Source organism: Triturus cristatus, chromosome 6 (genome assembly GCF_964204655.1).
Source record: "Triturus cristatus chromosome 6, aTriCri1.1, whole genome shotgun sequence".
Lineage (NCBI taxonomy): Eukaryota > Metazoa > Chordata > Amphibia > Caudata > Salamandridae > Triturus > Triturus cristatus.
The window spans coordinates 383,281,571-383,306,731 of record NC_140589.1 but is presented as its reverse complement, the minus strand read 5'-3'; the positions used below and the strand labels follow the sequence as shown (position 1 = coordinate 383,306,731).

At 44.0% G+C, this 25,161-nt stretch overlaps 1 protein-coding gene across 10 annotated transcripts in view; it reads right to left on the bottom strand.

Annotated features, from left to right (window-relative positions):
- The window catches only part of MYT1L (myelin transcription factor 1 like), a 1,127,044-nt gene that overhangs the window by 702,123 nt on the left and 399,760 nt on the right, over positions 1–25,161 (bottom strand). The window contains exon 1 of one of the 10 annotated variants that reach the window (XM_085610779.1): positions 6,588–6,626. The exons of the other annotated variants lie outside the window; for them this stretch is intronic. The gene's annotated coding sequence lies outside the window, so the exon portion shown is untranslated. Of the gene's footprint in view, positions 1–6,587; positions 6,627–25,161 lie in introns of those variants that run through there. 10 annotated transcript variants of the gene reach the window in all.

Sequence of the window (25,161 nt, the reverse complement as noted above, 5' to 3'; positions counted from 1 at the left end):
TCAGAGGGTGTGACTTTGCATTTTGTGTACCTGGTCCTGTGAAAACTACAACAGGGACACACGCATCAGTCACTTCCTTGTCTGGACATGGACTAGACCATGCCTCGAGCCCACAAGTCATTGTGGCAAGCCCTGCGCTGGTCCGTCATACGGCAGGCCAGACCACTCCGATGACACACCAAGGGGGGCCATCATTGCTACCTGTCACAGGCGTACTCGCTGGTGGTGTGCAGGTCACTGGTCCAGTCGTCAGCATGTCACAGCCACTCCCTGAGGGCAGGTTTGCACACACACCACACCCTTCTGGGACAGGCATCACTGGCCATGTGACACTGCCAACATAAGGGGTTTGTCGTCGTCACATTCCCCTCTTCCTTAAGCTGCTGAGCGGGTTTGCAGCCTGCGATGATGCCCCATTCTGGCGGTCCGGACAGCTCAGGTTTTGTGTGCCCTGCTGGACCGCAATGTAGGCCAGAGCCGGCGGGCAGCATGGGCCTACCGCCACGTGGCATCTCTTCCGGAATCCCAGAGTTAGTGGCACCCATTGGGCTGAGCGGGTGTGCAGCCTGCGATGGTGCCTGGTGCACTGGTATGTCCTCTGCCATGGAGTAATCAAGACCCAGCACCAGACGTGAGACCTGTTGGCCTGCGGACCGTGGCTGCATGGTGTGGAGGGTGCCATGTCCGTGGGCTCGTGGCTTGTGGTTTGCAGCGGCACGTGGTGGGACCTCCCGTCTACACGTCTGTGACAGAAGGTGAGCAGTGAGGCCTGGGTGTGCATGGGCGGGCATACTCCGATGGTGGCGGGAGGGGTTGGGGTGCCTCTGCGTGGGTGTGCATGGGTGGGCAGGCGATGTTGTCTTGTGCAGGTGTGTGTACTGTGCCAGTCATGTATCTGGACTCTGTTTCAGCTGGCGGCTCTGACTCAGTTGTGTGACCTGGTGAACTGCGATACATACCTGCACGTGGTTGGAGACACACCAGTGGCAGCAGGTGAGGAGTGTGGCCTGGGTGCGCAGGGGCGACACTGTCTCTCTCTCTCCCTCTCTTCTTCTCTCTCTCTCTCGCCCCCTCTCTTCTTTTCTCTCTCTCCCCTCTCTTCCTCTCTCTCTCGCCCCCTCTCTTCTTCTCTCACTCTCCCCCTCTCTTCTTCTCTCTCTCTCTCTTCCTCTCTTCTTCTCTCTCTCCCCCTCTCTTCTTCTCTCTCTCTCTCTCTCTCTCTCCCCTCTCTTTTTCTCTCTCTCTCCCCCTCTCTTCTTCTCTCTCTCTCCCCCTCTCTTCTTCTCTCTCTCTCGTCCGCTTTCTTCTTCTTCTGTCCCTCACTCTCCCCCTCTCTTCCTCTCTCTCCCCTCCGCTCTCTCTCTGTCCTTTGATATATGGAGGACACACCTTCTCATCATGATGTTTGTCTTGCAGGCTGGGATCTACGGATTGTCCCGAGGGGAGCGGCCATGTGTCTTTATTTCATTTCACTGTTCATTTTAATAAAGTTTAATTTGTTACTTCGAAAGTGAATGTGTGCTGCTCTTTTCTGTGTCGACACATGCATGTCACCAGTTGTGATTGTGCGACGTCAGGCGGATTATTTTGTGCATGTTTAGGTGTAGCTGATTTGGCATGTCTTTGGTCGGGGGTGCCAGGGAGGGGTAGTCGTGGGGGTGGTGTCGGTGGGTGTTGTGGCCTTCTTGGGTGTCCGGGCCCCATGATGGGTGGCTCCATGGCTTCTGTCGCCCTTCGGGTGTGGCACTGGGCTGGTCTCCCTTTTGTGGTGCAGGCTGCCGTCCGACTTTACACCAGGTCAGAGCAGGTGTAGATTTCCTGGTGCTAACGTGCCTTATTGCCTGTTTTGTGTTTTTATCGCGATGTGGCTGGTCGTTGAAAATCTTGTGATATGATGTTGTTGCGGATTTTGGCACGGAAACGTCCACTCTGGATCTCATTGGTGATAGTTGCGGGGGGCCTCTGTGGCGATGTTTTTTGGGGCTGCTATCACGGGTAAACTGGTGCTGTGGGCTGTTTACACCAACTTGTGACTGGGGCAATGGATTTATTGCAACTTTGGCTGCGATAAAGTGCCATTGACTCGGCAATAGTTTCTTGTGAATATGCCCCAATATTTTTTTGCTAACTGACCTCAAAATTAGTGCCACAGATCTTTACCAATGTAGAGTGCACCAGACCGGTACCATTACTTGGTGCAATCAATATACAAAATACATCGTATTCCTGAGCCAGATCTATTACTGCATGTCAAGGCTTGGAAAATGAGTGCTGTTGTCCATCAATAAACTGCGGCAAATATTATCATGAGAGTTCCAAATTGCTCTTAAACGTATCATGTTAATCCAGCTTTGAGCGGGTGATATTCTACCACTCGAAAATGCCCACGAGGCGCCAAGTTGGCCACTGAATCAAAATCTAAAACAAAAAACTGCGATTTGCAAATACAAATAGACTATTTCTCCGTAAAGTCCATTTTTTCAGTTATTATTTTAGACACAAATACAATATCTGTCGACCGACTTAATTTTTCATTTGTGTTGCATGTGTTTCTCCTTTAAATTGCTGGAGACAGTCCTTTGTTTAGTTTCCTTTAAGAGGGAATACATGTTGCCATGGCAATATTTTCTCAAACTGAAATTATATCATGCTGTTTTTTTTTCCCAGAGTTTTGCAGACTACATCGACTGCCGCTCTGTGTCATATGTTCACTTGGCACTTGCCTCCGCTCTTAGTGGGATTTAGATAAATATGGTGTATTTCACAAGAATGAGTTTACCCCAAAGCACCAATGTAAACTTTTATATTTAATACGAATTAATACTCGAAAATATATGTTCAATTCAAGATAAAATGAAGCAGGGATTTAATGTTTCACAGCTGGTAATTTCCTGTCTTCCTTAGCTTCACCTACATTCGAGACAGTCGTGGATGCTACTAATAAATGAATTAGAAAATCAGCTGTCCATTGTTATCTGTGGGGTTGGGACATACAAGGCTAAAATGAACGTTAAAGCTATTGCTTGAGGTCTCTCTGCAGTCCTTTAACATTTGCGTCAGAACCATTATTTCCTTTGGAAATTGACATGATTTAGATGTGTTGTTGTTTTTTTTTTTGTTTTTGCAATACTTTCGTCACAGTCGGAGATTCCAGCCTTAAGAATAAGAACTTGATATGGCAGGCGGTGGTAATGGGAAAACCGCAGACTGCTGAATCTAGCGGAGAAAGTACCAGCCGAATTTCCTTTACTTTGCCTACCATATGGTGGATCGAACAGCACAGGTGGATTTCTCAACAGATTGTTGTTTCCTCCAAAAATGTTGGGATTTTTATATTGCCTCTTAAATATAAGGTCTTAAGCATCCCAATCGAATGTGTGACGTTACTACGCTAGCAATTACCACGCGGTAGGTTACAACGCGGTCGTTACAGTGACCGCACTGTTACCACACGTGGCTTTACATCGCAAGTCATTTCTACGACTTGCGCTAGATGGAGCGCTGGACTTAGGAATAGTATAAATTAATTTTCCTACTCCAGTTAGCGCAACAGCAGGGATTGTGTTGGACATAAAATCCAACACATTCCCTGGTGTTGCACGCCACTTAGCGCAAGTCGTACAAACGACTTGTGATGTAAAGCCACGCGTGGTAACAGCACGCATTCATCAACATGGTTAAACAAAGTATCACTATATGTGTCATCACCACACTCAATGCGATGATTCTCATCCTCATGCCATGACATATAAAGGCATCGGTCACTAATCTTGTCAAACATGAGCATGTTAACGCCTAGCAGCTTGATAATGTGACATGTCATTTGTAACAGAACATGTAGTTTGTGAACGTGGCCAGGCACTGATTCCTACATTCGTCATACTGACCCCCTTACAAGGCCAACGATTCTGACTTGTGCACCAAATGCTCTTGATGTGTCTAATGGAGGAGAAGGTGACAGCAATATCTCAGTTGAGTCAGTACCATGAATCTAGAAGGACGGAGAGTGAAATGTTCTGGCTGGGTTTGTGTGGCCGATGGAGGCAGTAGCAGTTGTTAAAGAAGCATAATTTCATGCTGGGGCAACATCAATGACCAGACCAATTATACCAACCACAGAGCATGATGCTCATCATCCCTGGGAGTACACATGTTGGTGTCCCTTGAGCCATGTATGGACAAACTGATGAAGTGTAAAAAACGGTCACTTTTTAGAGGGTGTAGTCATGATGGATTTCTAGATGTTTGGAAAGGTTTTTCCTTAGAGAGGTTTTCTTTTTCTGTTTCATTGGTTGGTTTTTCAGGTCTGTACACCAAATGTTCCAGCGCACTGCTCCCATAACAGTGCATAGTTCAGGAATAACGACTGAAGATATGTTGAGCCACGTCTTGGCCGATCTTTGAAAGACAATGTAGATGATTTTTTTTAAATTAATTCTCTGTGCAATTGGCAGCCAGTGCAGTAACTAAGGACTTGCTCAAGATGTATTTTTTGATACTCTAGTGCAGTAGTCCAGCAAGACAATGGTCAGTTCAATGAGGTGAGAAAGATGAAGCAGCAATAGGATCTTTCTCAGCAACATGAGGTGAAAGTAAATTTTTTTAGTGTGATGCCCAGAAAGAAGATCTGAATCAAACTTTACTTCGATGTGTTTCACTGCATTAGCAAAACAAGGCACGACCCCTAGTTCACATAGACAATGAAAGGGAAAGCTTTCGCACCCAGGATCTCCCATTTCTAGTATTTTCAATTTCTATCCATTTCTGTGCGGTACATTTCCCATCAGTACCTGGCAGATGGAAATTACCTCATAGTTTTACTTTGGCTGCCCCTTCAGATATGCTGTTGAATGTCATCAACAAACATTTGTAATTGAAGTCAGTAATGTCAGATCAGCTGGTTAGGCGGTGTCATGTAAATGTCAAATAAAGGAAGAGATAGAGTGAAATCCTAGGGGACTCTGCAAGTGATGGGGGGTTCTTTTGAGAATTTGGAGCTTTACTTGTTTATGGTAGTATAAAATGAAAGAATGACACTACTGGAAAGCTCTTCCAAAGATCTCATCCTATGTTTCAATTCACTCCAGTAACATTTTGTGGTCCATAATGTTGCAGGATGAGCACAAGGCTAAGAGAATTAAGATTGCTGACTGACCGGTATACAGAAAGGAAAAGTACATCTTCCCTGACATTTCTTACTGTGGTTTGCATCTCTCTCCCTGGCCTGAAGACTGATTGTCTGTGCTGTAGATATTTGTTAGATTTTGTGGATTCTTGCAGCAGTTGTATGACTGCTCCTTCATTGATCATGTTAATATAGTCTTATAGCCTGCTGTCGAGGTCTATACCAGGCCCTGAACTTGAGTTATAGGGCCTAAAACAAGGGAGAGGGCATTTAACAACTGGTTTAGCACGAGAAAAGATGGGCTGTAAGGGTATTAGATCATTCCACCCACTAAATTGTTCTAAAAAGGGGTAAACATGAAGACAAACATTGGAAAGTTAAAGCTTCGGGTTTCTACTAACCATTGTAGGTGAATGCAGGTGATGGTTGACATTTGAAGGACATGGCTGATTACAGAGGTTGGTAGTGATACAGACTTTTTTAGATATCTTTGCCCTGGATCTTTCGATCTTAATCTCGAAGGACATCAGGTTTTCTTTAGTATTAGTCACAGACAAAAGAGCCATCATTTTCCATCCTTTCTGTCTCCTGCCCCATAACTCCATGGATAATCAAAACAATTCTCTTGTTTAAATGTCTCCCTCACTAAGTGTGGTTATAAAGTGGTAAGTTTTACTTTCTGGATTGCTCACCAATATTCTCTCATGTGAGCAATGCCTGATTCTGTTCTGTGTCAGTTTCTACTTGGGTTTTTCCTCCACTGTATTTCCATTTTTAACACCTTGTTTTTTCATATCTTCCAGTTTTGAATGGAACTACTTAGTGGCTATCTTCTCACCTAATCTTGACTTTTTGAGTTGAAAGCCATTCTCTTCATCCAACGTTCTTGAGGATTTTTTTATTTGCATGATTCAAAGTGATTCTTCGGTTTGTTATTAGAGATTGAGGATTCATTAATAAAACTGAATAGCTATGAAATTTAGATTCAGACCATCTTTGATTCTGTTACTATAGCGAACCGAGGTAAGCTGACTTAACATTTTAATGTGCTATTTCATTCTTTTTTATATGCAATGAAATTAGATAGTATTCCTACCAGAAATAGGGTTTATTGATTAAGAGTGCTATTGACATTCCGCAGGCGAAAATAAGATCCTGCATCTGACCTGCTGAATGGGTGGGTGAGGAAATGTATTGAGAGAGGCTAAATATTTATAGATATTCCTCAGCTTCTGATCCTTATTATTTAGATGTCTAGCCAGAGGCTCGAATTGTACATATGCTGAATTTTACATAGCAGGATTTGATAGACAGTAGCAGATCCTCAAGAAAAATAACTGTATACTGGTATGTGGTAAATTAGAGTGTTGATGAAGGGCGAGCATGCACATAATGAGATACATGTAGTCATTTCCTAAATTGACTTGTAATATGAGTTCAATATCTCTGTACAAGTCCATACCTTGTGATGTATAAGACCCACTCCTCCTTGCCTGTTGTAGGGTCTGTTCTTCCTAGGAGAAGGAGATCTGGTTAGGATCAATAGTAATGTCCCTTTTCATTATGTAGTGTTATGTTGCTATCTTGTTGATTTTGTTTTGAGTTCGAGTAGGGTATGGTAGAGCTTGTCAAATGTATAAGGAGATTGTCACAGGCATGACACATTACTGACCCTGTTTCATATTGGCATTATGCATACTTCTTATAAAGTAACTGGTTCTTTTGAACCCATCTGGGCATTTTTTTTTCTACTAACAATCCTGAGAAGATTTAACCTCTCGAAATTACGTCTGTAGTTAATCAAGTTTATAATGGTGGATATATAGTAAGAATTCCTTTAGAAGGTCATGCAACTCTGAGGTGACTTGCAATATCCTTATAATGCACGGCAAAGGGTACCTTATTCTTTATAATTGAAGAGCACGCCATAGCCCTTGTCACAAACCATTAAAATGCTTGGTGTGGTGCTCTTACACATAAAAGAGATAAGATGTTAGTAAAGCATGCCGAATTATATTAGACTATCTAGAGCAAAATAAAACACACCAACAAGCAGTTAGATATTTGTTGCCATTAGTTCACAAGTTAGATTTACAAAACAAAATACAGTGTCTCAAAATGTGTAGAAACATGCAGCGAAATTATATCCTTTCTATAAATACCTAGAATGTGCCAAAAAATAAACCTGTTGCCATTAATATCACGTTTCTGATTGTCACTATTAATCTAGAAAAAACATGCACCAGAAGGAAAAGCAATGTTTTTTTCCCCTCTTCTAATGTGCAGCTTTAATTATGCTCTGTTAGCTGCCTTTAATCTTAACTGCTGGCCCTGGCAGCAGCCATTCTGATATCAGAACTCAACTGTAATATAGCTACCTCTTTTCTTTACTATAGGCGACTACGGATAGCACCAGTCGCCTGTAGTAAGGAAATTAGAAAAAACTTTTAAACACGGATTGCAGCCTCCCATGTATCATTAGTAAATTAATAAATTAATTGACACTCTTCTGGATTAGTGTCTGATGAACGTTTTACAATCTTGAATTCGTCATTGGTGAGAACTCATCCAATGCCTTGCATCACTTGACCCATCATGCTAAGGAAGTCCATATCTATTGGTTCTAAAGGACTTTGGCCTGGGAACTGAGATAGTCATGGTTAAAGTCACTATTGATTTAATTTCATATTGTTCTGGGTACATGTCTTGAAGCAGCCACAAACTCTGATGGTTAACTATTCTTTAGAAAGAGATAGTAAGCTCATTGTGGATGTATTTAGGTCCAGGACCTTGATCTAAGTTGATCAGTAAATGTTACTTGCAATCAATGGGAGCTACTGATTACACTATTGATGTGGTTTAGTGTACAAGCTGTGGGAAAATGTGACACTCATTTCTGTTGGAATTAATTTCTAGATTGTTAGTTATAATTATATTCTAACATCCAGTGCATTGGATATTTCTATCTAGAATGCATCATTTAAATTATTATCATTATTGGTTGAGCCTTTTCAGGGAATGGTGTAAATTTCCATGCTGGTCTACTCCAATACGTTTGCATGGTGTTCTAACAACATCTGAAGCAAGACCATGTGATAATGTGTGATTTGTTTAAGAGAAAGAGGGAGGCCCCCTCACTAGCTGATAAAAGTGTGGCTCCATGCTAACCCAGATGGGTGATTGTGCCAGGGCAATCTGTGACTCTGCTGACTTGTGCCTCTGGTGTCCATCACTCTGCTTTTGACTCTGTTTGTTCCCAGTTAGTTCCCTGCTTAATGACTCTGTGGAGTTCTAGACATGTGGATCTAGGCTCCCTTCTTCTTCCTGATCTTTGGGTCTTTGACAGCACTGTGTAACACTACTGAATAGAGGATCCCTTGAGTGTTGGAGCAGGAGCATTCAATCCACTGCATTGAGAAGGTGAGCAACCAATGGGTGGTATGCACCAAGGTGCACTAGAATAATACAATGCTTTAATTCTGTGGTTTATATGATGATTAGAGTGGAGAACCGTGAATGGGTTTCAGCTCTGGACAGCTATGTGTAAGAGCTCCCTAGCCATCAATTGCCATGAACTATTGCAAGGTATTCCTCTGATTGAATATGGTTCGCTTAGGTAAATACATGGCTAAATCTGGTTAAGGCCTTCTTAGAGTTCATCCTTCCAAGTCTGATAACATGACCATCATTGAGATGGCTAATCAATATGACCTATTGTTAATGCACCTAGAGACATTTCTGTTTGAAAGTGATAGAAATCTGGCACCAGATAACATTCATATGATTGGCCAGTGTATATTCCATTGTTTACAGCATAGGAACTTATGGACAAGAATAGCACTGATCATTGGCCATTTAATAATTATAAATGTCACTGAATGTGAGAAATTGGGTTTTTGGGTGAGGGGCTTGTGAGCCCTTCTCAAGTAACAGCCACAACCCATTGCAGATGAACCACAACATTATTAAATCAACCAGTGCAGTCAGGTTTAAATTAGAGGCAATGTGTAAAGTATTTATGCAGCACTCAAAAAGTAATAAAGTGAAAACACCAGAGAAGAAGAATCCCACACCAATTAAGAAAAAATAGAGTAAAATTGAATACATTATTTGACACCAAAACAACAAAAATCCAATCTGTAGAACCGGAGATATGAAATGTAAAAGAATTAAGGAAAGTAAAGCGCCTAAAAGCACAAAGCGCCATTTGCATTTATCTGGTCTTACATGACTGGGTGAAATTCATAAGTTCAGACTGAACACGATCGAGCATGGTTCGGATAAAGGGTCAAAGTTAGCCCTGCTGAAAAATGTACCTTCTCAAAGTCTGGCAGGAAGAGTTCAGTTCATGGTGGAGGAGCCCGCCAGGAGCAGGGAGAGAGTCGCAGATGGTCATTGATGTAGAGCGAACAGCAGGCCAGTCATTGTGAATGATCATTGTTGTTGCCCACAGATCATGTTGGGTGTCAAGGACGGTTGTTGCTGGAGCTTCACATTGGCAGTCACCACAAGCTATTGATGCCGTAGAGCAAAGTGCAGATCTTGCGTTGTCAGTCATCGCTGGTGATCACTGTAGTTCAAAGAATCAGGTTCAATGGAGCTTCGCGTTGGTGGTCAGTTCAGGTAGCAAGATGTTGGTGCTATAAGGCCTGTGTGCAATCTCAAAGAGCCCAAAACTTATTTTCCCTTTCCTCAAAGAGGAGTTTAACTGATACCATACCATGTGTCTAGAACCTGAGAGGGACCACTTGGGGCCAGGAACGTACTCCAGTAGAGGCCAGCAGGACTCAGGCAGGTCCAGTTGCAGGTTCAGGCAGGTCCTGTGAAGGGTTCCAGCTGGCCAGTTGCAGGGTGGCTTCAGGAGCTTGTTGTGTCCCGAAAGCTTAAAAGAGGAGTCAGGCTAACTAGCCATTGAGTCACTCAAGTAGCCGGGGATGAAGCAATCAGGCTCAGTCTATCTTTTCAGACAGCAGGACAGGCCTTACGCAGTAGAGCAGTGCTCTGCCAGCAGTGCAGTCCTTCTTTAGTAGTATCCACAGGTCCAGAAGTGAACTGATGAGTGGGTCTGAGGACCCTCATTGTATATCTGGTGTCAGCTTTGAAACAGATGAAGCTTCTACGGTTCCCCTCCCCCAGAAGTGTCTGGAATTTCCTCCACCCCTGCCCTGGTCCCAGGATGTATGAAGTCACAAAAGGCTAGTGTGAAGCTCTTTGTGTTTGAGCTGAGGCAGTGTCTCTGAAGTGCAAGTGAGACTGTGCACAGCTCTGCCCCCCCCCATTTTGTCAGAATAGCCCATCCTGCCAACACCCAGTCCCCCTTTTGTTTGGCTGTCTGGGGAATAAACAAAGGCCAACTACACCTATTCTTGTGACCCAGGAACAGGCTGCCAGAACCAAAAGGTTAGGACAAAAAAATGCCAACCTTCTAAAAGTGTTATTTTCACAGTTGTTTCTAAAAATATTACTTTGCCATTAAAGAGGATATTAAATAACAATTCCCTCAACACCAAACATTACATTCCCACCTACTCCCAAACACAAGTCACCACTTTCTACATGTAAAAAGATAACCCAATGTTATCCGATGGGGGAGGTAGGCCTCACAGTCATGAAAACAAATGTAGGAGTTTTTCACTATCAGGATATGCAAAACTTAAAAGTACATGTCCAACGTTTTAAATACACTGCACCCTGCCCTATGAACTTTGTCAGGTATACCTTAGGCGGTGGCGTATGTATTAAAAGTAAAGTTTTGGGCCTGTCAAGCAGTTTATTTTGCCACGTCAAATGGGCAGTTTATGACTGCACACAGGCTGCAATGGCAGACGTGTTTTAAGGGGCTACTTAAGTAGGTGGCACATCCAGTGCTGCAGGCCCACTGGCAGCATTTAATTTACCAGCCCTGGATATATGATGTTCCACTTTACTAGGGACTCATCAGTAAATTAAATATGCCAAGGAGGTGCAATCCAATTTTGCTATATTTTACGTAGTGACTACACGCACTTTAGAGCTGGTTAGCAGTGGTAAAGTGCATAGAGTCCTAAGGCCAACAAAAACTAATTCAGCAACATAGGAGGGGTGAAGGCAAAAGGTTTGGGGGAAGACCACCCAAGGGTGTCAGGTCTAACAGTTAATGATTTGCAACAAGTGCACGTGGTCTCTGAAAACCTGGAGGAGATTAGATTTTGAAGATGGTACGTTGCCAGAGCATGGAAATAGCCAGAATTGAGCGTAGTCTCTTCATTGCTTTAAATAGCCGTTAAATTTGATGGGGTGAAATCACCTAATTTTGGTTGTGTCCTATAGATTTATGTTAACCATAATTGAGTCTCTGAAGAACGTTACAAGCAAAGGCTTCCATTGGTGGAAAATGACACGCCTGCCTTTTAATATACGAGAGGTGTTATTTACAAATATGGATACAACTGCACAATGAGCTAGAGTTATGTTGAGATTCACAACGTGTGATATAGTGTGAAAATAGAGGTTCTGGTTTGATCTTAAAAAACATTGCTCAGGGCCTTTTTCAGAGTATTGTGCCTGATTCGGAGATCTTGGGACAGAGGTACGAAGCACTGGTCACGAAATACTGATGTACAGATGGGCAATTCATAATCTGCTATATATAATATACTGGCATATTTTCGAAGAATGTTATATTTGATCATTAAAAACGTAGGATGTAGTGTAGCAGGTGTAGTACAGTTTGTCAGGAAGAGCTTCTTCCCAGCATGAAAGAATAATACCTATGTGATATTTCCTTTAGTAGATGGATGACTTGTACCAAAGGCATCGCAGCAATGTGTGTGTGATTGCAGAACTTGCATGGCCCATAAACGGCTGCCAAGTGGGCATCTTTGTCATCATACCCCACTATGCTGGGAGATGATCTGTGTGTCAGCATGCATGAGGTATTTGTTCCTGGAGAAATTGCCATGCAAAGAGACAGTACTTAGTATTAAAGTAAACACAGCACTATTTGAAGTTTGCTTTTTCTTGAGTTTACCGAATTTTAAAAATTCAGGGGGACAGATGTGAGAAATAAGATGGGTGTTGAGTGAGAGGTGACAATTTCGGATTATAAAATATATTAATTATGACGCTTAAAAATGTTTATTAAATCGAAACATTAGTGACTGAATATCTCTTTTACTGTAAATGCTATTAAACGAATATTTATATTCATAGTTATTTCGGACGTTCTGAACACACATCTGAACAGAACGCAGACTAATTCTGAACTTAAAAGCCTCTTTTCTCTGCAAATTTAGAAGATCTACAACTCGGAACGTTGCTGCTTCCTTATTGGACAATTATGATCCATTGTCTTCGAATCCATACACAACTAAATTACCTTATTATCTGGCATCGCGGTTACATGGTTCACGCGTCTGCAAATAGCTCATTTAAAAATAAACGCATGAGGAAAATAGGTTTTGCAACCCTTTAGTTTCAGAGAGTTTACATAAGGACACATCATGTGTTACTTCCAATTTTACCCTGTCACTTCGGAGTAATATTTGCATTAGTCAGCGAAACCAACTCAACATGCTCATTATCGACTCTGTTTCTGCATGCCGTTTTGAATATATTATATTTTTTTTATAGAACGGCTCTAGAATTCGTTGTCTGAGTCCTTTCGCATTGTCGCACGTATTGGAACAGTGAAGTGCATGTCTATTGGTGCTGCTATTATGGCCACTTGAGATGCACAAATGGCATTAATGGAAGGCACACGTTTGTGAAATTGCAGTGCCTCACCTCAAACTCAGTTAAAGGGGGCGTTCGCTTGGGGGGGCTCTGCAGATTGCTCTGATGATTATTCGCCTTAGATGTGTGAACTGAGCTCGGCAATCCTACATACATTCCCAGGTGATGTGCTACGAATGTTTTGGACCTTATAGTCCACCCTGCCATCTCGAAAACACCTCTCAAAGGAAGCATGTCTACAAAATGACTGTGCTTGTCCATTGATAGAAAGTGTGAGCTGGCCGTTTCCTGTCTTTGGAGAGAGTTCCTCCTCAATAAGGGCTCAGCACTAGGAAGTGAGGGACAGGTTCACCTGTTATTTTGAAATGCATAAAATGCCATCGGGGGCCCATAAAGGCCATACTCCTCAGTAGATGCTATCTCCCAAGTGTGCAAAAAGAACCTCCAAAAAAGGAAAAGCTGTAGGTGTTAACTAATTAATTTGAGTGGTTGCCAATGTGATGATGTAAAGTTAATTTGATACAGCTCCGAAACCTCACTTAATGAACTGCTGTAATTGTTAGTATTTAAAATATCCAGGTTCTAGATAGTGCAAACCTAGAAAATAACAGTATATTTCTATTTTAGATTTAGCAAGACTCTTGCTTGACTGGTTGATACCATAGTTGCTTCTTGCAAGTAAGAGATTGGCTTCAGGTAGCATGAAATGGTGAAACCCTTAGGAGAGGGGTTACTCAACAGAGCATTTATGAGTATGGGCAGGGAGTATTACAGGAATATTCATTTACAGCAGCGGCCACCATAAACAAAGGATGGTGGGGTCGCATGGGAGGCAGAGCGCGGGTAGCGAATACAATATATTATTTAAAACTTACCTTTTGCCGATGGCCGCCTTCAGCATCGCATCTCGTCGCCACACCTCTCCTCTTCCTGCTTGTTGGTTCCAGCAGTGCCCGGGTCAGACTCCCTCCCCAATCAGCGCAGGAACTGGTCTGAGCAGGCAGGAAAGACACCCTGCTCAGACTATGGAGTCTGTGGCATTTCTCCAGCCTAGCTGCTCGGTGAAGCTAGGCTGGAGAAAACCTAAGTGCGCATGTGTGTTTTGTTCGGTCTGAGACGGCCGGGCAAAACAAATATGCACAATGAGGGAGTGGAGTGCATGTAGCACTCCTCCTCTCCCCTCCCATGCCTGAGCCCCTCCCCTCCCAACACTGCACATGTAAAATAAAACGATGCAAGAGCATCATTCTATTTTACATTTGCTGGCTCTGAGCCAGGCAGTGGGGCGACGCTCCTCTGCCATTGCGGAGGAGCCACCACTGCTCATTTAGTTCTTACATGATTTAGTGAATCTGTCCCTAAACTTTCAACTCCCTGCCAGCCGCGGTCGGTAGTAGGAGTAACTGCAGGGCGGTGACGTGGGGAGGGGGAGGGGCAGGGTGGGGTGTAGTAAACTATGGATTACGGAGGTTTACAGGTAAGTTAATATATAAATTAATAAAACGAATTTTGTTGCGTGCACTGCTTCCCCAACTGCGATGCAGTGCACGCAACGAAATTCGTTTTATTAATTTATATGTTAACTTACCTGAAAACCTCCATAATCCATAGTTTACTACCCCCCACCCTGCCCCTCCCCCTCCTCACGTCACCGCCCTGCAGTTACTCCTACTACCGACCGCGGCTGCTCCCTGCTAGTAAAAGAGGGCAGAGTTCTCACTGCTTGTGCTATAAATATTCCCCGACTATTCCAATTTTATTTTCATTTTAGATAATTTGGGACAAATTCACAAAGGCATGTAGGAGTATGTACAAAAGTACAACAGGAGTACTAACTTATGTACTTTAAAATGCCTTTCTAAATATAGCCCAATGGGTGCAATATCTGTCAGTTAACAATTGTTTAGCGTACAGCAAAAGAAACTGTGAGAAAATTCCCCTCATTTTATAATCACCCCTATTTATTACTTGCTTAGGAAAAATTAGTTTTAGAAAGTGTTGGACTTGGCCCTTCTGGCAAGTTCACCCCTAGAACTTTTTGCAGTATCCTAGCCTTATTCCTGTGTGGTACTAGTGGTTTGAGGCCTCTAGGCGCTTTCACACTGTGTCCCAGTGGAAAGCGCGTGCGCTCTGGGTTACATTGAGTGAGACTGACCTGCCCTCCCATAGGAATGCATGGGGGAATGTATGTGTCCCTGGTAGTTCCTGATGCGTGGGGAGTGCAGGTGCGAGTTTGGTATGTACGGACTCGTGTGATAAAATGCTGCCCGATGATGTGTGCGGCGTGCATGTATCTAGTGTGGAAGTGCCACTTCTAGAAGTGGGCACTTCTGTGTGCAGTGTGAAATGAGTGCCTTGTCGGGCGATTGGCTGCCTGAGGCCATGTGACGGGCTAGGGAATCCCCAGAGTCAGGAGGAGTCACCCAGCGGTGAATGGGGAGATCAGCAGCTAGATGGGTGGGAGGAGTACACCTAGGACCTGAATAGGGCTGGGCTTTCCCCACACAATGCTGGCTCCGCCCCCTGTGGTGCGACTGATGACCCTGGCCTATTCTATGAATAGGGAGAGGGGCTGAGCAAAACAAAGTGCTCAGGAACCAGTTGTATCTGGTTCACCCCTTCCCTGCACCTTTGAGACAAAGGGATTTGGTGTATAAAAGACGGGCTGTGACCCCATGAAAATGTTCTTGCTCTGACTCGAATCAACCAGGGGCGTGCTGCTGCTGGGGCCCAGGGGAAGGCTTGCCTCCCTGGGCCCTGCCCAGCCCCTGGATGCCTGATGGACTTTGTGGGACCTTTTTGCTGTTTTCTTGACCTATCAAGGACTTGTGTTTCTAGCGCCTGGTGAGCGCTTGGACCCTGACAGGAGGGGGCTTGCTGCTGGTGGGGCCCAGGAGGGACCGCCAAGGGGGCTGCCTCCCTGCTGGAGGGCCCTGTGTGCTGGCCCCTGGGCCCTACATTGCCCCCTGGATGCTGCCAAAGCGTGGTTCAAACCTTTGTACGCCCGGAATGCGCTGCGCTTCCCCAAGAGAGGGAGAGCCTAGGGGCTGAGCAGCGCGGCTCTGCAGCCCTGACTGAGGGAATCCCCAGCGTAGGGATTCCCCCCATGATGCCTTAATTACGGGTGCCACCCCGCTTGTGATTTAAAAGAGCAGGTGCCCACCCTGCTTTATATTCCAATTCGGAGGGAGCCCACCCCTCATAGTGCCTGTTCGATGTTATAGCGGGAGCCCACCCCGCGATTCACCGCCGCGGCCCGAGCCGCTAAAGCACTTCTTCCCGGGTCGCGCTCTGCGCGCGCAACCCGGAAGTCAGGCAAGCATTGCCTAGGACGTGGGCGGGCCCTGTTGCCGCCAGGGAAGAGGAAGGCCGGTGACGTGTCGCGGGGCTCCCGTGAGGAAGAGGGAGCCCCACGTAATTCCTGAGTAGTCCCGGGTCCCAGGAGGGGGCCCGGGTGAAGTGCGAGCGCAGCGCGAGGCTCCCGTCGGCGAGGGAAGCCCCGCGCCGCATGAGAAGTGCTGCCGCGCCGCACAGACCGCGAAGAAGACAGCGTCCCCCCGCCGCCTCCGGAGAGCAGCCTGGTGAGTAGAGCTGCCTGGAGGGGGGGAGGGCGCCAGATAGAGGCACCCATGCAGTGCTGAGCGGCCCCTCTTTACAGTGGGCCGCTCCAACATGCCTCTCCCGTGTGTGTGCCGGATGAGGCACTGCGCTGGATCCCGTCTTTCTCCGAGCAGCCCCCGCTTGATAGTGGGGCTGCTCCAACGACGGGGCACATTGTTTAAGAGCCTGTGAGGCTCCAACGGGGCCATCAGTATTTTAGAGCCAGAGGGCTCCAACAAAGGGGGCAGTATTGTTCTTGAGCCCAGAGAAGGCTCCACCGCTCGGGGCCATAGTTATTCACGGAGCCAGTGTGCTCCAGAGGGGCTACGTATTTCCAGAGCCAGATGGCTCCAACGAAGTGGGCATTATTGTTTCTGAGCCTACGAGGCTCCAACGCTTGGGGACATGTGTATGTTTCAGAGCCCAGGGGGCTCCAGCGTGTTGGATATTGTTTCAGGGGCTAGTGAGAGCCCATGCCTACTATTTGCCTCCCCCAGCTGCGCAGCACTTAGTGCCAGCTGCAGCGTTTAGGCCCTATTCTTGTCCCCAGCTGCCCAGCAAGTAGTGGGCAGCTGCTACGTTTAGGTTCTGGTGCGACCTGGACTCTAATGTGATTTCGGTGCTAGGAAATGTACTGTGTGTAGTATGTTTTGCGCACCCTGTGTTACTGCTTATGGTGTTAGGAAATGTACTGGGTATAGTATGTTTTGCGCACCCTGTGTCTTATACCTCTAAATGTGGTCATTTCTGCCTAGGAGGTTGTTTCACCTGTTTAGGTTGGTGTTAGGGAGATTGTACTTCCCTGTGCGATATACGCCCCTAGTGTAGGTATACGTAGGTGGTTAGGTCTAATGCGTTAGATCAAGGAGAAATTGCATAATGTGTTTATGCCCCTGTGATGGATGCAGGATAGGTTTTATACCTGTTGCTAGTGTGATGACGCTGAGGTCATTATTGCGCCAGTAGTTACTGGTTGTGCTAGTTTGTGCTACAATAATTTTATATCCTAAGTTCTAAAAGTGCTAATTCCTGACAGTGGTCCATGTGGCCCTGTCCCCTGTACATATAATCCCTTGTAAAATTCTGCCCAGTGCCAGTTGGCACAGTGTAAATTGTGTGAATATTATCTAATGTGTTTTGGTATAATACAAAGGCTATTTTTATATATAACCTTGTGTGGAGTTTCTTTTGTAGTGGGCCTTGGGTGTTGTTGCTGGGTGCGCGCGCAAACGCTTTACACATTGCCTCCGGGATAAGCCTGACTGCTCGTGCCAAGCTACCAAGGGGGTGAGCAGGGGTTATCTTTGGCGTGTAACTCCCCAGCCCTGACTAGAGTGGTGGTTTCTGCCTGGCTTTGGCGCAAACCCTAGCCAACCAGAAATCCCATTTCTAACAGAAAGCTACCTTTTTCTTGCCTGAAACTCCTGGAGGCTGATCTACATTAGCTCTCCAGCAGCTGTCAATCAAGTGTTTGACCCTAATGAGGTGTGAAAATGCTCATAGAGCAGGGACAAATTATCCCTGGAAGGCCCCAGCCTTAGTTCCCTTAGTCAGGCTTGCACCAAACCCTGTGGGAGGAAAGCATTCCCAGAATCAATTTCGAGTGACCACATAGGAGGGAGTTGCTCATTACCTTTACCCACACCTCTGGGTGGGCACACAGGCTCTGTACAAGGTTAGAAGGACGTTCCCCATCTCAGGTTTTGGGAATCAGGTGACCCCTGGGATTTTTAGCAGTAGGGCTAATAGGAACTGCTGTAAAAGTGGGTAAGGTTGCCCACTAAAAAGGTTACTCCATGGTTCAGATAAGAGCAAGGAGTCAGATCCTCCCACTTACTGGTACCAGGGATAAATGTGAGTTCAAAGGCACCATCCTCACTTTGTGGAGCTGTTGGAGAACAGACTGCACCTGCTGTTTGAGATATTTGATTACACCTGAAAGGCTGGACCTGAGCCCACTTGTACACAAGATAAAGAAGTGGACTCAAAGGGCCAATTGAATGACGTTCTATGTGTCTACAAAAAGCTGCTAGAGGTCTTTTTCCTAAAGAATCCTTCTGACCAGTAGCAACTGGATATGGAATAGACCCTGCTTGGCCTCTGCCTACCACCCTGAGAGTCTATAAGTGCCTCCCCTTAGATCCTGAGGGCCTTAGTAGTGAACTCATGTATTTTTTTAATATTTTTTATTTTACAGAGTTTTATACAGAGCGAACTTGACCCAAATCGGGTATCTGAGCGCTTTACATAGCACCAGTTGCATTACATAAGGACACATTTTTTCTTTTTTTTGTTAGGCACAGTGAGATTAATTGATTTGCCCAGAATCACAGGATGTTCAGCATCATTGCCGAGACTGGAACCCAGTTGCCGAGATTCGAGGTTGACCGCCCTCACTGGAAATGTGCCTTTGTTCTGCCCTTCTAAAAAAAGCTAACCTCAATGCCTCAGACCTGAACAGCTACTGTCCCATTTCTAGGTTCCTTTTTACTGCCAAGCTGGTGGAGAAAATGATGAATGAACAGCTAGCCTCATTTATCGACAACAACCACTTGTTGGATGATACCCAATTCGGTTTCAGAAAAAATCCATAGTACTGAATCCGCAGTGGTAGTAACTACTGAGGAAATATGAGAAACTCTAAACATAGGAGGGAATGCAGCACTGATCCTGTTGGACCTCTCTGCGGCGTTCAATATGGTCAATCATGCTATTTTGGTTGACCGTATGCGGAGGCTAGGGACTAAGGACACTGCACTTAATTTTTTACAGTCCTTCCTTGTGAACAGACAGCAGAGTTCACTTCTAATTCTTTTTCCTTGCCCTGTGGAGTGCCACAGGGATCATTGCTGAGCCTGACGTTGTTCAACTTATACTCTACACCATTAGCCAAGCTTATTAAATCATTTGGCCTCTCACTGGCATCCTAAGCAGATGACACAAATCGTTGTGTCCCTGTCAAAGGATGAAGCCAACTTGGGCGCCCCCTTCGGGCGGGACATGCATGAATGAGGTAAGCAAATGGATGGATGATAACTACCTGAAATTAAACTCAGCAAAAACAGAAGTTCTTCTTTTTGCCAATAATCCATCCTTTTGGGCACTGGAATGGTGGCCTCTGGAACTTGGTTCCCTACCAAGACCAGCGACTAAAGTCAAAAACCTAGGTATCTTGCTAATGAGCAGCAGAAGCTCAAAGAACTAGTCAACAAGGTAACTTCCGCCTTCTTCTGCTCACTGAGATTAGTTTAGAAAATTGAACAATGACTGCCTTTTGACCTTGAAGACAGTAGTTATTTTTCTTGTGCTTACAAGACTCGACTACCGACTACCGTAACAGTCTCTATCTGAATCTATCAGTAGGTTCCTTGAAGAAGCTTCAGACTGTGCAGATTTTTGCAGCACGCTTCCTTCTCAAAATCCACAAAATAAAATCAGCAAGAGGGGCTATCAGGAAACTTCACTGGCAGCCATTTAAACAGCACATCAGTTTCAAAGCCCTGTGTATGGCCTGTAATTTGCTGCGAGGCCAAGGTCTATCACTTTTTAAGGATACACAGGGACGGTACATCCCCTGTAGAACCCTTTGGTCAGGCTCAGCTAAGAATCTAGCCGTTCCCTCTTTTAGAAGGACAACCTGGGGTGGGAAACCTTTTTTTCAGGACCACCACCCTACTCTGGAATAGCCTACCCTTGGCACTCAAAACAGCCCCCTCACTACCATTTTTCTGAAAATCTCTGAAAACATGCCTTTCAGTCCTGCAATAGGAGGTTTAGTCTCCATATTGAGAATCACTGCAAATTACTAGGGCTCCAGAATGTGTACCTTCGTGTATTTTGTAGTGCCAAGACGCCCCTGGCAGGAGTATGTGCTTAATAAATCCTTTTTCATTCATTAATTTTTACTTTGATGTCATTTTGCTTACTACATATTTAATTGTCCTTTCTTTTTATAAATTGTAGTGGTATGTTTATTCTATTATGCCCTTGACTTCACACGATTTCTTTAAGTTAATTTTGACTGCTCTATGTCATAGATACCAAGGGTTGAGCTCAGGTTTAAATTACTGAAACCTCACAGAACCTAACAAGTTAGTGACTTTATTAATTGCGGTAGCCCGCCATCCACTCCAATAATTCACTTTCTTACAGGACTTGTTACAATATTCACAGGAAGCAATTCCTTTCATGATCAATGTATAATTCAGAACGTTCATCTTATACAGGATTTGTGTTTTCGTCTAGAAAATGTATTAAGGATCTCTTATCCTTTGATATTATTGTCAACGTTCATCTTGTGGTGTTTTAGAAGCTTTGTCATGGAAATTACAAGGGTCAGGGTGCAAGCATCACTATTTGTACACTCTTAACTCTATCTTCGTAAAGCGGGTGTGGCTGCAGGGTCGTCTCTATTTCACTGGAACTTCAACGTGGAGACCTTTGGGTCAATACCGCAGGATTTCCCAGCGGCAAGGCAAAGATGTTCTAATTGGTCTTGCTGGCCAGTTTTAGGGGTGGGTAGAGGCAGCCAAGCTGCACTCAATGACCCCAGAGACGGAAGATAAACACAATGGTTCAGACCCCTCATCTATTGCTTGTTGAAAATGGGAGTTGCGACTGTCAGTCATATTGGCCTTCAGCCATTCCATTGATACAGCAGGCGTATGGGCGTGCATTCCGACATGCGGGTAAAGCATCTCCAGCACTGCCAGGGTGTCCTGTACACTGAGTATCTTACAAGTGTACATGAAAAGACAGGTACCTGGCACATAGGTACATTGACACATACCCAAACAGTACATTACATGCAGAATTTGATAGGTGCACTTATAGATGCAGAGCTCAATTGAAATTGTCTAAAAGGACACATGCACGGATAGATACATGCATACATTGAATTACATATGACAAGATTTATTCATACATAGCTGCGCATGTGCAAACATTTAAGGTTACTTTAACGAGTACACACACTCGATGTGTAGAACCTATGTAAGTATATACATACATAAACATATTCGTACAAATAAGCAGCATTTAACATCCCATCTCGGGTTTGTCTGTTCAATCTCTTCTGTGTATAGATTCTGCATCCCAATCAGCGACAGAAAACTATGTATGCTCACTTTGCAATCTGCAATATTGCTTTGTCGGTATTTGGAACTACAAGCCACCCTTTCATAGCATCAATATTCCTAATGTGCTTTTTTTTTTTTACAAAGTATAAAAATGCCGAACTGGACATCACATCAATGTGCAAAAAGAAGATCGAATGCAGTTGGGAATATACAAACAATTACACAGGTCAAAAAAGTTAACTTTCGCTGTTTAAAACGATAACAAAACCCAAATCAGGTAGCAGTCAATAACGGATGGAGATTTTGATTTTTAAAGTGTACATATACCTCTGTGAATAGAAAGAGATAGTAAGTAAATAAGAATATTTAAGGTATAGGATAAATGCTGAGCATTAATTCCAGCTTGTGCTTACCTACCTCTTTTTTAGCTTTTGTGATCTGCTGTTCGTGAAGCCCTTTATTCTCGATCCTCTGCTATATTCTGTGTTTAGAAGGCATTCCAGTCCTTTCACCTGCAGTACAATCCTTGCTATTGCTGGCCTCCCTGTATTTATGGACCTGCACCATGATGCGTGCGCACAATAACTTCAATAACCTGAATATTAAAGGGCAGATGAGGGGTGGCAGTCTATCCGCCTAGTGCATAGATGGTGCACTTAAGGGACTGTAAAGTAAAACATTAGTAATCACAGATCTAAAACATGTCTCTATTACTCAGTGTGCAACACTGCAGGTTGTCGGGCTGCTGCAGGCAATCTCTGATAAAAACAAATAATTAAGTGTACATTAAGAGTCAGGCTTTGGTTGCAGCACTGGAGACGAGAATGAACCCATAATTGTAATTGTGCCTAAAAGAAACACTCCTACATGAGATTGTGCCTAGCCTTATTTTTGATCAATGTGAGATAAGAATTATTGTGCGTTTGTGCCAGCCAACATGCCTAATGAATTCTCAACACACAGGCCTGGGAGGAGCAGACACCATTTTCCCTTTTAAAACAAGTCTACCTGGCATATGTCGGCTTGGGAACTAAATAGTCTGTATGTGCAATGCCCAGGAGATTAGAGGAGAAGAATATACCCGCAGATATAGACTTTAAGAATAATTTTCTCCACTATTAATGTAATATTTTTCATGAGGACAGCTACCTTCTTAGCAGTGCATACAGTGAAGTTTTGGTTTACAATTGGAAGTGTTCTGCCTTACTTTTTCAGAAATTCCACCATTTTGGATTTTTCTACCCCAAGTGACACTTTTTCTGTGAAATAACTACCCCATGATGTAGGAAAGGTAGGAACTGAGAGTGTGGAACTGGTGAAGAATATGTTGGATTGTCGCTACCAATGGTGTGCTCGGATTTCCCTTTAGTAATCCTGCCTAGTTATCCTTTCTCAGATTAAAATGTGTTTTTGCATTTGGACATGAAAAAGAGGCTTTCCTCATATATTTCACTGCTTTACCTATTTATTTACCTCCAGATTAACATGTCATGAGCTGATCTCATCTCGTCCTTGAATTTCTACTCCGAGGATGTAGCTCAGAGCAGCGAGAGCAGTTTCCTCATTTGGAACTTGCTGCTATGAGAAAGATCTCTTTACATAGAGGGATCCACTATCTAGTAACTTGTCCTTAGTTAACTGGAATTTTGTTAATACCCAGTTTACCTGGTCCCACTGTGTGGAAAGAACTGGTCTGCTGTTGATTGATGAGCCCTACTTTCGTACATATTTCTTTAAGTGGTTGACTTGCAACTGAAAAAATGCCTTCAAAAAGAGGAATACCATGGAAATGGGGAAACATGCCAGCTTGGTTTGTTTGGAGCAATTTGAAGACTTTGAGCACCAGGATGCCGTAAAGAGAACTAACAAAACAACTTTTATAAATAGATTTGGGCCACTGGGCAACTGTCCTGTAGCTTTACTTGAGATTAAGGTTTAGGTCATGCTGACTTTAGAAATTGTAGGTAGTTTATCATCAAAGGTTCTGAGTCTATATTTAGAAATGGCTTCTGGAAATACCTACTGGGATTGACAGGAATCTGAAAAAAGGGTTGACAGACTCTCCCTCAAACTCATTCCAAACTTGTGGAGCCCTCACCAGGCATTCCAGGGATTTTTTTCTTCTGGAGCGTTTAGAACTCCATAAAAAAACTCATTTTCCATTTTGAGATTGGGCACCTCCTTGTTTGGGAACCTGGCCTACTCTCAGCATTGGATACCAGATATCAATAGTCTGACCAAACTCTCCTACTCTAGATATCTTAATGCGTGGATCTTGCCAATTTTTTCCAGCAATACATTTCTTGCCGGCTGAAGCTGAATTTAGTGTGGACTTGCAAAATAACTATTCTTAAGTTTATTGTTGTTGGATTGGTTGTTACATACACACACATACCACATGTAATTTCTATGAACATTGACTTGCAGCTCACGCCAAGCTCCCAAATGAGAACAATGGTTACCTTTGGTGAAAACTGCTTGTTTCTGGACTGTTTGGTCAGTGCATGGGTTTAGTTACAGCTGATATACAGACAGTGACACTAAATCTGATATATGGTGAAGGAAAGGGGATCTGAGTAAGATGAGTCAAAAGACCTACTCAAGCATGAGGAAATACGTATGCTTACAACTCTCATCTGGCAGAGGAAAAAGGACAGAGTAATCTGGATGGGCAAATGTCTGGGGGCCTGATTTTACAAAGATAAATTTACAGCTGTTGTGTAAGGTTACTATGCTTTTGGTATTCACACATTGCTAGATTCATTTGAAAATTAGGAATCTTACGCCTGCGGAAAGTCCACAGTCAGATAAAGAATTTGGCACATAAAACCAAATTGGACAGGCCTAACATTTTATCTGCAGAGTCTCTGCCAAGAGTGCAGAGTATTCACAATCATACAATTATTATTAGTAAAATTATACTCGAAGTTTGTGAATATCAAGAAAATAGTAAATTTACACAAAAGTGTACATTTACCTTTGTGAGTCAAGCCCTAAGTGGTCAAGATTTTGTTATATGAAGAGAATTGCATCATCTTGATGCATGACGCTGTCAGTCACCTGCAGTGGAGGGAAAACAGATTTGACATCAATCTAATGAATGGAAAATTTGTACTGAGGGTATATGCCTTGCAGAGGTGATGGCAGCAAGGTTTATGGCTGATTGAGAAATTAGTGGCATTGTCTTGGGTTCAGAAATAAGACATGAAATGTAAATTCAAGTACAGAGTAAAACATTACCTTGATAGCTAATTGTGCTTGCTGATGAGGGTGTTTACTTTGCATCTTGTTGGCTGGGTCAAACTCTGCAAGTGATTTTTTTAAATGGCAAGATTTCATTCTCATTTAAAACAAACACGGGAGATGTCTAGAGAGGATCTGTTTCTGCTAAACAACAGAGAACTAGACTCTGTCTGGCAGACATGACTGTAGTAGCTTCGATTTACTTGAAGCAAAAAGCTACTAGTTTACACACTTCGTGGAGAAGTGTGGCTCAATGGTTAGAGCGGCAGACCCTGATGCAGAGGTCTGACCAGGGTTCAATTCCTGCCTCAGCGGCTCTTGGATTCAATTTCCCCGGACCTGATAATTCTCGCCTCGGTGCCTATTCTAATCATGGGTCCACACTGTGCAACTCTGGGCAAT